This window comes from Malaclemys terrapin, chromosome 5, assembly GCF_027887155.1.
Source record: "Malaclemys terrapin pileata isolate rMalTer1 chromosome 5, rMalTer1.hap1, whole genome shotgun sequence".
Lineage (NCBI taxonomy): Eukaryota > Metazoa > Chordata > Testudines > Emydidae > Malaclemys > Malaclemys terrapin.
Window position 1 is genome coordinate 8,422,845 of NC_071509.1, and position 13,734 is coordinate 8,436,578.

A 13,734-nucleotide genomic window follows, 5' to 3' on the forward strand; every position below is an offset into this window, starting at 1 on the left:
ATACATGGCTCCTTGCATTGGCACTGAGCATATTCACCAGGTGTATCACCACAAGTACTCAGGGTGGTGCACCATGAGTAGGTATTTCAGTGTGCAACTCACCAACATCTAGCATGTAGTCTTTTTGGAAGTTTTGGTAATGCAAAGTGGGGCAGAAATGAGTCATATGCAAGGGTGACGGGGAGTAAGGGGTCAACTTCCTAGCAAGCAACTTTCGTCATGCCATAATGTCATCTATATCCCATAACGGTCACACCTTTTTTAAAAGTCTCAAAACCCACATGGTCCTCTCTGCCAGAAGTATGGAGCCCACATAGCTCTGCGCTATTGTCATGAGCACTGCACAAGGCTGCACAATCCTCCAGTATTTGCAGAGCCACAAGAACTGAATCAGCAAGGAACGTGATGACTTTGTGGAGGACAGTGTGCTGTGTGACACAGCAAACACCAATTCAATGTTGGTGGTGGTGTTCATGGAGTAGATGCAGATGGTGGAGTGCCACTTCTGGCTAGAGAAACAAGCCCTGACTAGTGGGATCGCATCATAATGCAGGCTTGGGATTACAAGCATTGGCTGAAGAACTTTTCGGATGCACAAGGCCACAGTCCTGGATGTGTGTGCCGAGTTCACCCCCGCCCTCTAGCACAGGGATACCAAAATGAGAGCTGCCCTGACTGTGGAAAAGCAAGTGGCGATCATACTGTGTAAACTTGCAATACTGGATTGCTACAATCAGTGGGTAGTTATTTTGGAGTAGGAAAATCCACTGCAGAGGCCGCTATCATGCAAGTGTCCAAGGCCGTTAATCATCTCCTGCTATGCAGGAGTGAGAGTCTAGGCAATGTGCAGGACAGAGTGGATGGATTTGCAGCAGTCAGGTTCCCAAACTGGTGAGGTGATAGACAGCACTCATATCCCTATTTTGGCACCAGACCACCTTGCCACAAAGATCATCATCAGAAGGGCTGCTCTTCTGTCATTATGCAAGCACCGGTGGATCACCAAGGACACTTCACTGTCAAAAGTGTTGGCTGGTCAGGGAAGATGCATGACATTCGCATCTTTAAGAACACAGGCCTGTTCAGAAAGCTACAAGCAAAGACTTTCTTTCCCAACTGGCGCACAACATTGGTAATGTTGAAATGCCAATAGTGATCCCGAGGGACCCAGCCTACCCTTTGTTCATGAAGCCATATAGCGACCATCTCGACAAACCCAAGGAAAGAGTCAACTACCAGCTCAGCAGGTGCAGAATGACAGTTGAATGTGATTTTGGTAGACTGAGGGGACACTGGCATTGTTTACTCACAAGCTTGGATCTCAGTGGAAAAAACATTCCAATGGTTATAGCTGCCTCCTATGTCCCACGTAATATCTGTGAAGCAAAAGGGGAAAGTTCCTGCCGGGGTGGAGGTAGAGTAGCTATTTGCTGAGTTTGAACAGCAAGGCGGGAGCTCAATGTGGAATATATGGCTCAGGGAGGCCATATATTGAAAGAGCACTTGAACAGCGAGCCACAGTAATGCACTGTGATGGATTGTGCTCTACCTGGTCCTGCTGTTTTAGGACCCGTTAGAAATCATGCAGTGCTTGTTGTTCATCTATGACTATAACACTGTCAATGCACCTATTAATTTTGTGGAGCTTGCTGTACATTTATAATTATTACACTTTGTCACTGATCCTGCGAGTTGTATAACAGTGAACAACATGAAGAAAGAGTGCTTTAGGGTATTACTAGACTTTCTGCAATATATGTTGGGAACTAATAAAGATGAATGATTATCCAAACAATAGAAGTTTATTGAGTAAAAAAACACTGCAAAAATACTCTGTGCAAGTTAAAAGCAAATATATTAAAACTTAATACATTTATGGAACAATACTTAATAAGGGCAAAGAACATTCATGTTCATTTTAGCTACACATACAACAACTGTGGCTCTTACAGGTCAGCGTATGTGAAGCTGTAGTTGTCAATCTTTCCGGTGTGGAGCGGAGGGGTAGCGATAGGGATGGGGATGCATCCCCTGATGCCACAACAAATGTTGAGGGACAGTGTACGGAGGTCTCCATGGACTGTAAAGAAATGCAAGGCTGTTGAACCTGTACATCCACAAGAGTCTTCAGCATCTGTGACAGGTTTCAGAGTAGCAGCCGTCTTAGTCTGTATCCGCAAAAAGAACAGGAGTACTTATGGCACCTTACTATATGTTCCATTCTATGCATCTGATGAAGTGGGCTGTAGCCCACGAAAGCTTATGCTCAAATAAATTTATTAGGGTATGTCTACACTACAAAATTAGGTTGATTTTATTGAAGTCGATTTTTTAGAAATCGATTTTATACAGTCAATTGTGTGTTCCCACTAAGCGCATTAAGTCGGCGGAGTGCGTCCACAGTACCGAGGCTAGCGTCGACTTTCAGAGCATTGCACTGTGGGTAGCTATCCCACAGTTCCTGCAATCTCCGCCGTCCATTGGAATTCTGGGTTGAGCTCCCAATGCCTGATGGGGCAAAAACATTGTCACAGGTGGTTTTGGGTACATGTCTTCAGGCTCCCCTCCCTCCCTCTGTGAAAGCAACGGCAAACAATCGTTTCTCGCCTTTTTTCCTGGGTTAACGTGCAGACAACATACCACGGCAAGCACGGAGCTTGCTCAACTCACCATACGTCTCCTGGGTGCTGCTGACAGACACGGTACTGCATTGCTACACAGCAGCAGCTCCTTGCCTTCGCGGCAGCGGACGGTGCAGCACAACTGCTAGCCGTCGTCGTCGTCTCCTGGGTGAGACGTCTTCTCGGTGAGGTCGGTCAGGGGCGCCTGGACATAAATGGGAGTGACTCGAGGTCATTCTCTTCTTTATGTTTCATTTCATGGAGATTCAGTCCTGCCTGGAATATCATGCGAGCTGGAGGGTTCTGCCTCAAGCTGCTCTCTCAGCCGGCAGCACCGTGCGCACCTACCCCAGCCTACCCTTTGCTCCCATGGCTCATGAAGCCTGGACAGTAGTAAGAAGCAGGTCAACTATAGGCTGAGAAAGTGTAGAATGGTGATAGAATGGTGGTTAAAAGTGCACTGGAGCAGTTTACTGACTCGGTTAGACTTCAGAATTCCCATCGTTATTACTGCTTGCTGTGTGCTCCACAATACCTGTGAGAGTAAGGGGGAGAGGTTTATGGCGGAGTGGGAGGTTGAGGCAAATCGCCTGGCTGCTGATTACACGCAGCCAGACACCAGGGCAGTTAGAAGAGCGCAGCAGGGCACGCTGTGCATCAGAGAAGCTTTGAAAACCAACTTCATGACTGGCCAGGCTACGGTGTGAAAGTTCTGTTTGTTTCTCCTTGATGAAAACTCGCCCCCTTGGTTCACTCTACTTCCCTGTAAGCCAACTGCCCTCCCCTCCCCATTTGATCTCCGCTTGCAGAGGCAATAAAGTCATTGTTGTTTCAAATTCATGCATTCTTTATTAATTTGTCACACAAATGGGGAGATAACTGCCGAGGTAGCCCGAGAGGGGTGGGGAAGGAGGAAAGCATCGGGTGGGGTGGTGGAGGAGGGGAGGACAAGGCCACACTGCACTTCAAAACTTATTGAATGCCAGCTTCCTGTTGCCTGGGCAGTCCTCTGGGGTGGAGTGGAGTGGAGTTCTGATAGGACGGATTCCTCTCCCCACACAGCTATCAGATCCAGTACCTCCCATTCGGTCCATGCTGGATTTTGTGATTCTGGGACTCCATGGTCACCTCTGCTGAGGAGATCTGCACGGTCACCTCTGAGCTCGCCACGCTGGCCAAACTGGAAGTGAAATTCAAAAGTTCACGGGGCTTTTCCTGTCTGTCTACCTGGCCAGTGCATCTGAGTTGAGAGTGCTGTACAGAGCGGTCACAGTGGAGCACTCTGGGATAGCTCCCGGAGACCAACACTGTCAAATTACGTCCACACTACCCCAAATTTGACCCAACAAGGTCAATTTCAGCGCTAATCCTCTTGTCAGGGAGGAGTACAGAAATCAATTTTAAGAGCCCTTTAAGTCCACAAAAATGGCTTCGTCGTGTGGACGGCTGCAGGGCTAAATCGATCTAACGCTACTAAATTCAACCTAAACTCATAGTGTAGACCAGGGCTTAGTCTCTAAGGTGCCACAAGTACTCCTGTTCTTTCAGCATCTGTTTGCTGTCAGAGAAGCCCCATTAAGTCCTGGTGCATCTCCCTCTCTTTTTTCTGCTAGAGCTCCTGGGCTTTTCCCCGTCCACTCTTTCCTTCTCCATAAGTCTGAAATATTCACCCTCCAGGCTCTCTGCTCACAGCCTGATGCAGCACTGACTTGCAGGATCTCGCTGAAGAGGTCATCCCAATCCTCTTCTTTCTTCTCCCCACCTGGCTCAGGCGCTCCACAGGCCCGGTGGGGGAACGCTTCAAGGTCACTATGGCAGCAGCTACAGATAATACAAACAGAGGTACCATTGTCAATATAGTCATAATGGAAAGCAAATCCTAATATCAGAACTCCCTTCCCTTGCTCCCCTAAAGTTTTAAACACAACACTTATTGACACTTCTGCTTCAGAGTGGTTGTGCATGGCATGACTAGTAGCACCAGAAATGGTCAGTATGGCCTCCCAAGGTTGAAGGAAACGAGGAGGGAATTGCTCAGGTGCATGAGTATGGGGCAATGGCACTGAATACTGGCACCATTTTCCCTCAGGCAGTGGTGATTTTAGCGGATCTCTCACTTCTGAGGATGACAAAGGCAAAGAAAGCACAGCTGTCTGTATGTAGCTAGCTTATTTACTATGATAACTTCAGCAGGACACTCTCTCTGACTGGTATGGGAAAGTGGCCTAATGCAGAGGAAGAAATAAGCCCGCCATCCCTAGAAATCTTTGGGAGAGTACTGCAGAGTACCTCCCATTAAAGTTTTACCGAGATCTTTTATGTGGATTCAAGGGACATATCTGTGTAGATAAACAAGCTGCCCCACCTCCCCCCACCCCTCTGCCTACCTCCACAGATAACCTGTTGTACCACCGCCTCTTCCAATATAAATAAACTAATGAAAAGTCAACAGCAATGTCCAGTTAAGTTGGGGCAACCATCTTTGTAATGAGAAATACATGTACACACTTACCCAAGATTCCTTCCCTGCATCAGGCTTGTCCATGCTCGACTGCTAGGACTGACTGGACTGCAGCAGAGTCTCAAACAGGTCCTGGCTTGCAGCATAGCTTGACCACTCGGTTGCATGTCCCCCAGTCACATCACTCATCCTCCTCACTGTTCACCGAGGGGGCCTGTGACTTGGGCTCCTCAGAGGTATCCACAGTGGCCAGTCTCCGCCAAGTGTGGAATGCAGCTCTCATAAAAGAGGCAGATCTGTGGCTAGGCACTGGAATGACGGCAGGCCTCCCTGGCCTTCTGATATGCCTGCTGCAGTTCCTTTGCATTGGGGATGCAGGAGAAGGGGTACAACAGGAATCAGTAGTAGTGCTGTGTGAAAGCAATCTGTTCATAGATGTCCACATTTCTACGGCTAGCCCGTAGCTGTGTCTATACAGCCTCTGCGCTTCCCCGCAGGCGCAGGAGATCCAATATCTCCTGTCTACTCCAGTCCAGAACGCATGTGGAGCATGTAGCTGGCTTGGGCAGCTGCACGCAACAATGGAGAGCTGCTAGGTATGTTCATCAAGCTGGACAATCAGTAAATGGCATTTCAAAAAAATCATGGGGCTTTAAAGGGGGGCTTTCAGTCTAGGTGACACCTGGGCAGTGGAGTTCATAATTGTCGCCAGTGTCAGGCATTGTGGGACAACTGCTGGAGGACTATCAGGGATAATACATAGATAATACAGTGTCTACACTCGATACATTGCCCAGAGTACATCAACCATGGTTCAACTCTGTTTGGGGAGGTGGTGTTACTGCGTCGCTGTAACAGGGTGTTTACATGGTTGGGAGACAAATTTAAGTGTAGACACATGCACAACTAGGTCGACGCAAGGCAGCTTACATCACCCGACTTTGTACTGTAAACCAGGCCTCATACTCGAATCAGTGATACAGGTTTAAGCCCACAGCCATCCACCATTTTGCTATTTCATTCCCTTCCTTTCCCATCCCAATTCTCTTCTGCATTTCCTCATTAATCCACAAGCTCCTATAGCATCAGAGCATCTAGTAGAACTTTGCTGTACTATTATTACCATAGTGTCCAGAGGTCCCAGTGAGAACCAAGCCCCATTGTGCTTGGCACTGTTTACATACTTAGTATGAGATAGTCCCTGCCCCAAAGAATTTATAATCTAAATAGACAAGATGTATGAGTTTCAATCTAGTACTTTAATCACAAGCCTTCCTACCTCACCATATATAAGATGTACTATGTTTTGTGTCTTACCAATGACCAGTTATGTCAAATAAAGAGTAGCTTAGGCTAATGGCTCTACGACGTTTTCTCTAGCAGCCCCCTGATTCCTATCCAGGGTAGTGGCTTTGGAAACCCATTCATCCCCTTCCCATGCTTCCATAATGTAGAAATAGGTACAGATATCTACTGAGGAAGCTTTTGTTTGGAAGGGTATGAAGGTGGCCTCAGGTACCGAGTAAACAGGCAGTCACCTAAAGTGTCACATCTAAGGAGACTTCAGGGTAGTACTGGGCCTGCTGTAGTCATGCACCAACAGGTCAGCTCCAAATGGCTCACCCACCTAAGTCCTCAACAAAAGGAGGTTTCCCCTTCTGAGAGCCAAAGGCACAGCTGAGCAGAAGTGGCCCAGAACTGTTTAGCCCAGCTCCCCCATTTTCTCATTTTCAATACCCCTTCATCCAGTGCAAGAGAATCTGGGAACTACAGATGGCCAAGTAGAAATAGGTTCCTCTTTTTGGAAGAGAAACGGTTGTAAGTTGACTGATCTTGTCCCTATCTAAAAGATATTGATGCACCAGGACAAGACTTGAGCAAAGCAAAAACAGCTTTCTTTGCCTGGGTTGTTTTAACTTTAGTGCTGCTGAAGGATCTTCCTGTATAAAAGGAAGGGAAATACACAGAGTGTGTTAGCAGTTAAAAGGGTGAAGTGAATTCCAGCTTGCCCCTTACTTCTGCTGACCCCAGCCAGAGGATTGCTCCAAAAAGAATAACTTACTAAGCTCTAATACAAGTGAACACATTTTTTCTTCTCCCAAGCAAGGCTGCAAAATGAAAAGCATTCATGGCATTTGATTATCCCATGTCCACTAGTGATTTCTGTGGTTTGGGAGGAAAAAGAGCTAAATGTTTCCAATGTAACTTCTTTCCTTTCTTAAACCACAGTCTATCCAAGGTGGTTTGTGGAGGGAAATCCACAATAAGATGAAAGGCAGAGGTGGTTGCGGGATGGGGGAGGTTGGTTGTAATGATAGCAGTCTCCTACAGTACCTCACACCCTGGAGGATTCCAAAGTATTTTACAAATCACAGACTCCAGTCTGTTGCTCTTTTGGATACAGGGGCAGAGAAGAGCTCTGCCATGACTTTGCAGCATAAAATATTAGCATTCAAGGAGTTCCACTAACAAGGTCATCTCATACGAGCGGTTTTTAAGTAGAACTTCCCACGTAATCATGACACTATCATATGGCCTTGAGTCGGTTTAAGTGTTCCCCCAAGCAATATTTGTGTTGGTATCTGATTTCTGATAGTCTACTGTCCATGGGCTCAATACTTCCTCCCCCATGGAATTTACTTGAATCTTAAGTAGAGGAATGAGGAACTTCGCCCAATGTGAGTGCTGCTTCCCTTCCAAAAGCGCCCATGAAACTGGCAAAGACGTTTCACATCCTTCAAAGAGAGAAACAGAAAGTAGGTGAATAAATAATAAGAAGCTCTTGCAGAAAGCTGGGTGGATGCAGAGCCCAGTTTACCGACTTTAATCTTGGCTCCCTCTTTTACTCTTCATCTGAATGCAGCTTTCAAGATCTCCATGCATGCAATTCCAGGTTTCGGCATTCAAATGGCATGTATGCACCTGAACAGGTTATGTGGGCACCCAACGATAGGATTTGGACATCCTAGGCTTGGTCTACACTACAGAGTTAGGCTGATATAAGGCAGCTTACGTCGACCTCATTATGTCAGTGTCTACACTACAATGCTGTTTCTGCTGAAGTAAGTGGCCTGCAATACCAACATAATTCCACCTCCACGAGAGGAGTAGCACTTATGTTGATGTAGTTAGGGCGACACCGTCTATGTAGACACTGCATTATTGACATTGGCTGTCAGCTCCGAATGGAGCGCCTCCCGCCCGTGGTGCTGACAGCCTCCTGAGAGTTGGGGCGGGAGAGAGAACTGTGATCCCTGCACCTACAGTTGAGGTCGTCAGCCCCAGGGCTGCCAGGCTCCAGCTGTCAGCGTCCCGCAATGATGCACTTCAGTCGGTGGAAGCTCTGTTGGTGAGGATGCATACCACCAACAGAAGCAACAAGTGTGGACATGAACCACCACTTTAATTACTGTAGTGACTGTATGTCAACTTAACTTAAATCAACTTAATTCTGTAGTGTAGACAAGCCCCTAATCAGAAAACTAGACCTACAGAGTGCATCAGAAACAGCAACTTATTTTGTTTTAAGGCATGAGAATCAATTCTGACTCACATACCCAGCCCCCTAATAAGGGAGGGATGCAGGCAACTTGGCCAGAGCGCACAAAGGGCATCCGTAGTAACTCCAAGAACAGAGCCCATCTCTCCCAACTCCCAGTACAGTACTACTGGACTAAGCTGCCTCCCTAATGATGCTCATAGTTTAATGTTTTTAACGTTCTCAGTCTTAGACACTTGCTCTGTGCTGCTGCTTTTCTGTGCAGTACTTTGAGATTAGCAAAAGATGCATTACAAAGTCACAGGAACGTGCCCAAGCCAAGACCTTAGATTCAAACATGTTCACAAGCAGCAGAGCTCGGCCCTATTGCCATGTTACAATCTATGCCAGATGGACCAGATACATTGGACAGACGCTCAGGGAAGCTGGAAGCACTTTTTCTACAAAAAGCTCCTGTTGGGAATGGGCACTCTTCCCACTGGCTAGGAAAGGGTTAAAGCTAAGCCATGGTACCTCCACTCCCTCGCCTGCATGCCCCCTGCAAGCACAGTGACATACAAGCTCTGGCACCAGCAGATTACATAGGTTGCCCGACTGACCCAGTTTGTAAGAACTGGGTCAGTAAGGACAAAAGCATTTTCTTTCACCAACCCTACACATTAGCCAAGGTGCATTTTTCACATTGTTCATATCACTTTACAATCATACACAGCCTCATCCAACCCATTTACAAAGTGTTTAGGCCATACACAGTCAGTGATCTTGAAGGGAGAATGGCATTCACCATGGCCTGAAAGGCTAAAGTTACACTGCATTGCCAAGAGGCAGCATAAATTGACCCCTCTAAGCAAACTGGTTGCCAAACTTATCTTCCCCTCATTGTTAATTGACAATGAAGCAGAATAATTAGATGATAAAGGGCTATACAAGGCACTACTGGAAAGCTGTGCCGTAGCAACTCAATTGTGACGATAACATCTATGTTGGCTATTACATATGACTAGGGGTTTGAAATGCCTGTGGGCCTGAGTCTGATCTCACACCAATTTTATATCCATGTTATCCCCATAACTTCCCTGCAGTTATTCCTAATTTACACTGGTGAGAGAGTGAGAGCAGAATTAGATTCTATCTATATGAAATATTCAATAACATGTTCTGGTATGATATGGGAAGTGACTTCTTAAGGGGCTAATGAACTGTTCTGTTTATATTTTCTAGTTCTTTATTCAGTCTAGATTTAAAGGTCCCCAAATCAGATTTAAAGGGCCCCAAATCTAAGATTAGTGACACTCCACTTGGGAGACTGTATCATGATGTAAATAATGCAATAGAGGGGACAGGAATTTCAGAACATTAAGTTTGTTTAAAATGGTAGAAAGTTTATAAACACATTGTTTTGTAGCTCCCTGAATACATGGAGAGCTGTGAATCATTGGACCAATGAACTTGGAGAGAAAAGATAAGATCAGAGGAAATGTCTTTCAAAATAGTTATGAAGAAATCAATTTACACACGATATTTGAGAGTCTTAATACTTTAAGTTATTGAACATAATTATATGTCTGCTGCTAGGATGTAGCTAAATAGAGACTAAGACCACATTATCAAGTGCAAGAAAAAGACTGGACTCCAAAAGTAACAGATTGCTTCATTAATCCCAGGTGTCAAAGTTTAAAATTCCATTGTGCTATTCAGTGATTTTGCCATTTGTTTACTTAGAGCATCACTCTCATGAGACAATGGAAAACAGGCTGATCAATTTCCCCTTGGTTTCTAGTCAGTTTCACTTTCTGGCTGTCATGTACTAAGGCCATAAAGCAATGTCTGGGTTGTAAACTCTCATGTTAATTTGTTTAAAAGGAAAAAGAAATCATGGGACTGTTTCCACTGGCCTTACGGTTTTTACAGATCTTAAACATGGAGCCAAATTTGACCTGGCAGTGTACCCTTGAACATGGAGAAATATTTAATCTTGTGCAAATGAAGAAAGAGGATTAAGATACGTTTTTCAAAACTATCTGAAACAAATTAGGAAGTACTTCTGGATGAGCGTGGTTATGGGGTGGAATATGAGCAGATAAATTGCATCCCTTCTCTACCTTACCCCAGTGCAAGTGAGGAGGGATTCCATAGGCATCAGTGGGATTTCAACCAGCGTAAATGAGAGAAAATTCAGACCCACATTATTCTGGTAATTCATCTCTTTCTGCAGACACTAACTAGCACCGCTGTCAGAAACTTGACCTTGAAACATGTGCGTCTCATTTTCAGAATGCTCCGTCTTAACAAGCCTGGACCCAAATGAGGTCCCTTGAGCCCTCTCTGTTTAGGATAGGAAATGAGAGATGGAAGTGCCCATTAAGTGGGTCTCAGCTTTTGGCATTCAGAACAAGAGGAAATAAAAGGCCTGTGTTAGTGCATCAATCCTCACCAAAATAAAAAGGGACATTTCACTTCTCAAACCTCTATAAAAAAAATAATGTGCAGGTATTCAGATACGCAATAAAATGTGAAATTATGTGCTGATGTTCCAGGAACAGACACGTTTACAGAGGTGAGGGCAGCGCCACGGTTCGGGTGCTGGTGGCCTGCCCACACACACACACACACACACACTTACTTTTAGTCTTGCATCTGACTAAGTGGGCATTCACCCACGAAAGCTTATGCTCCAATACTTCTGTTAGTCTTAAAGGTGCCACAGGACCCTCTGTTGCTTTTTACACACTTTAGGGACCTTCTGCCATTCCTGACAGGAAGTCAACCCCAGCTGACTGCAGACGCCACCTCCACTATATATTTCGCTGCCAGGAAGCATTTCCTGATTAAATTTTCCTTTTCAAAACTGAAAAGTAAGAAATCTGCAACAAACCCCACCCTCACCAATCCACATTTCACTCCCAGCAATTCCTGTACCATTACCTTCTAATAGCTTAATCCTGAAAAAGAACAAAATAAAAATTAACTAATCAACTGCCTACATTCTGTTTTTGTTCCCCATTGAAACCCCACCTTGTCAGAACAAGACTGTTCCTTCAGAAGGTTCCCTTTTCTTAAATTAGTTCCATTACTCCTAATTATTCTGCCCTACTGTGATACCCAAACCAATCCACAGGGAGAGGTCGAGGGGGGGGAGGGGGAGGGGGAAGAGCTGGGGATCCAATTCGACGGTATTTAAGTACATGCTGAAATCAGTGAAATTTTAGCACATAATTAAATGTAAGCATATGCTCAAATTCCATTCTGAATGAGGACTATACTTCTGAATGTGTTTTAGAAATTACTCTCTCTCTCTCTCTCCTCTTTTAACAGTCAGAACTACATGTTTGGTAATGTAATCAATTCCATGCCTACAGACAAGTCACACTTAACATACAAGTCATACACACCTTGGGAGCTGGGACTAGAACCTGGTCATTCAGCCCCCCAAAGAGAAAAAAATACAAACAAAAACAGAACACACAGATTTCTACTCCTGGAGCAAAAGGAGAACTCTTTTAAAAGCCTTTATTGACTTGCGGCCTAAATCCTTCCCTATTCAGCAAAAGGACTTAAACACATGCTTAACCTAAAACCTATGCTTAAGACCCACTTACGCACATGCTTAAATGCTTTGTTGACTGGGGATGATCTGCTGAATCAGGGTATGAAAGGGAAGGAGTCCTGAATCTCCCCTATTACTCCTACAGCTGCTGCATCCAGGTCAGTGCTGAAGTACATTGATGGAATAGAAAGGGGGAAAGCTTGTGAGGCTGCTATCCGTCCTATAGCTGATGTATGGAATAGAAGAGGTTTTACTGCTACCAAGGCTGGTAGTCTTTCACCAATTAGATAAAATACACGCTGAAACACCACAATTCTTTAAAAATTTAATATTAGTTACAGCACATCTAGATCTACAGTACACTCACTTCTGTCTGCTTTTTCTAGAGTGCTCTCTTTTTTATAAACCTCCTCTTTCCCTTTGTTTAACTTCCGTGCATGTGGGCATATTATAGCACACAAGCTTTGCTATTGTGAAAGTTGTATACATATACACACATATTTTGCATGGGAGTTGTAAAGTGAAGCATTCAAGGAAATAGCAAACAAAGTAGAAAGGAAAGTTGGGACAGGAAAATGCAGCTGGGTCTCTCCTCAATGTCTCCTGTGGTCTTAGCCGTTAGGCACAGTAAGAAGTCAATTACACAGCAGTCAGCGGCTTTGGAGTCACAGCCAGCATATCCACCAAGCACAATGCCTGCCCCAAATCATTTGTTGCTAGGTGGTGGGAGTGAAGGGGTAACTGAGGTCCAACAAGCAAGTACAAATGGCTTGGCAAGAACTCTCCTCTCTGAACTTCTCACTATTGCACTTCATTAATCCTTTATGCTCTTACAAGCACCGTAATGGGTAATATCCATGAAGCCTGAGACCTATTTAAGCATCCCCTCTCAAAAAGGATAAAGAAACAGAAAGAGGCCTAGAGAAGGGCAATGGAAATTATCAGTGGGATAGAAAGACTTCCATGTAAGGTGAGGTTAGAAAGGTTAGGGCTGTTTAATTTAGAGGATTAAAGAAGGGACATTAAGAGAGATAAAATAACGAAAGATATTGAAAAGGTCCATCAGACTCTCCCTCCTTCTCATGATATTAGAACAAGAGGATATTCAATAAAGGCAACAGATTTAAAACCAATCCATGGAAATACACTTCTTTAGATATAATGTGCCCATTAAACTCATTACCTTGAGATCTCATTTAGGCTAAGAGCTTAAAAGAATTCAGAAAAGGATTAGACATTTATATGGCAATGTCATCCACACTTCGCTGGGATACAAAATTTAGAAGGGATATAAATCCTCATGCTTCAGGATATAAGCCTACCACTAACTGATGGGGGTCAGGAAGAAACTTCCCCCATGGGCAGGTTAATCCATAATTGTTTGGTATGGGTTTTTCTGAGACTTTCCTCTGATGCAGCTGACTTGCCCTGAAAAATAGATCATTGGTGGGCCTTTATATTATGGGGCTGATCATTATTTGTTTTACAGTAATGTTTAGATGTCCCAACCAAAATTCAGGGTCCCATTACAAAAAACATAGTACGAGATTGTCCCGTGCCCCAAATACAATCTAAACAAATAGACAAGATAGGCAAACAGTAGGAT

At 44.7% G+C, this 13,734-nt stretch overlaps 1 protein-coding gene and 1 long non-coding RNA gene across 2 annotated transcripts in view; both read right to left on the reverse strand.

Annotated features, from left to right (window-relative positions):
- PTPRA (protein tyrosine phosphatase receptor type A) overlaps positions 1-13,734 on the reverse strand; it is a 245,300-nt gene that overhangs the window by 101,798 nt on the left and 129,768 nt on the right. The window lies entirely within an intron of this gene.
- Positions 3,580-5,302, reverse strand: LOC128837567 (uncharacterized). The gene is made up of 3 exons (XR_008444982.1): positions 5,134-5,302; positions 4,292-4,442; positions 3,580-3,801 (listed from the first exon to the last, which is right to left on the reverse strand). It is a non-coding gene; the product is annotated as an uncharacterized LOC128837567 (long non-coding RNA).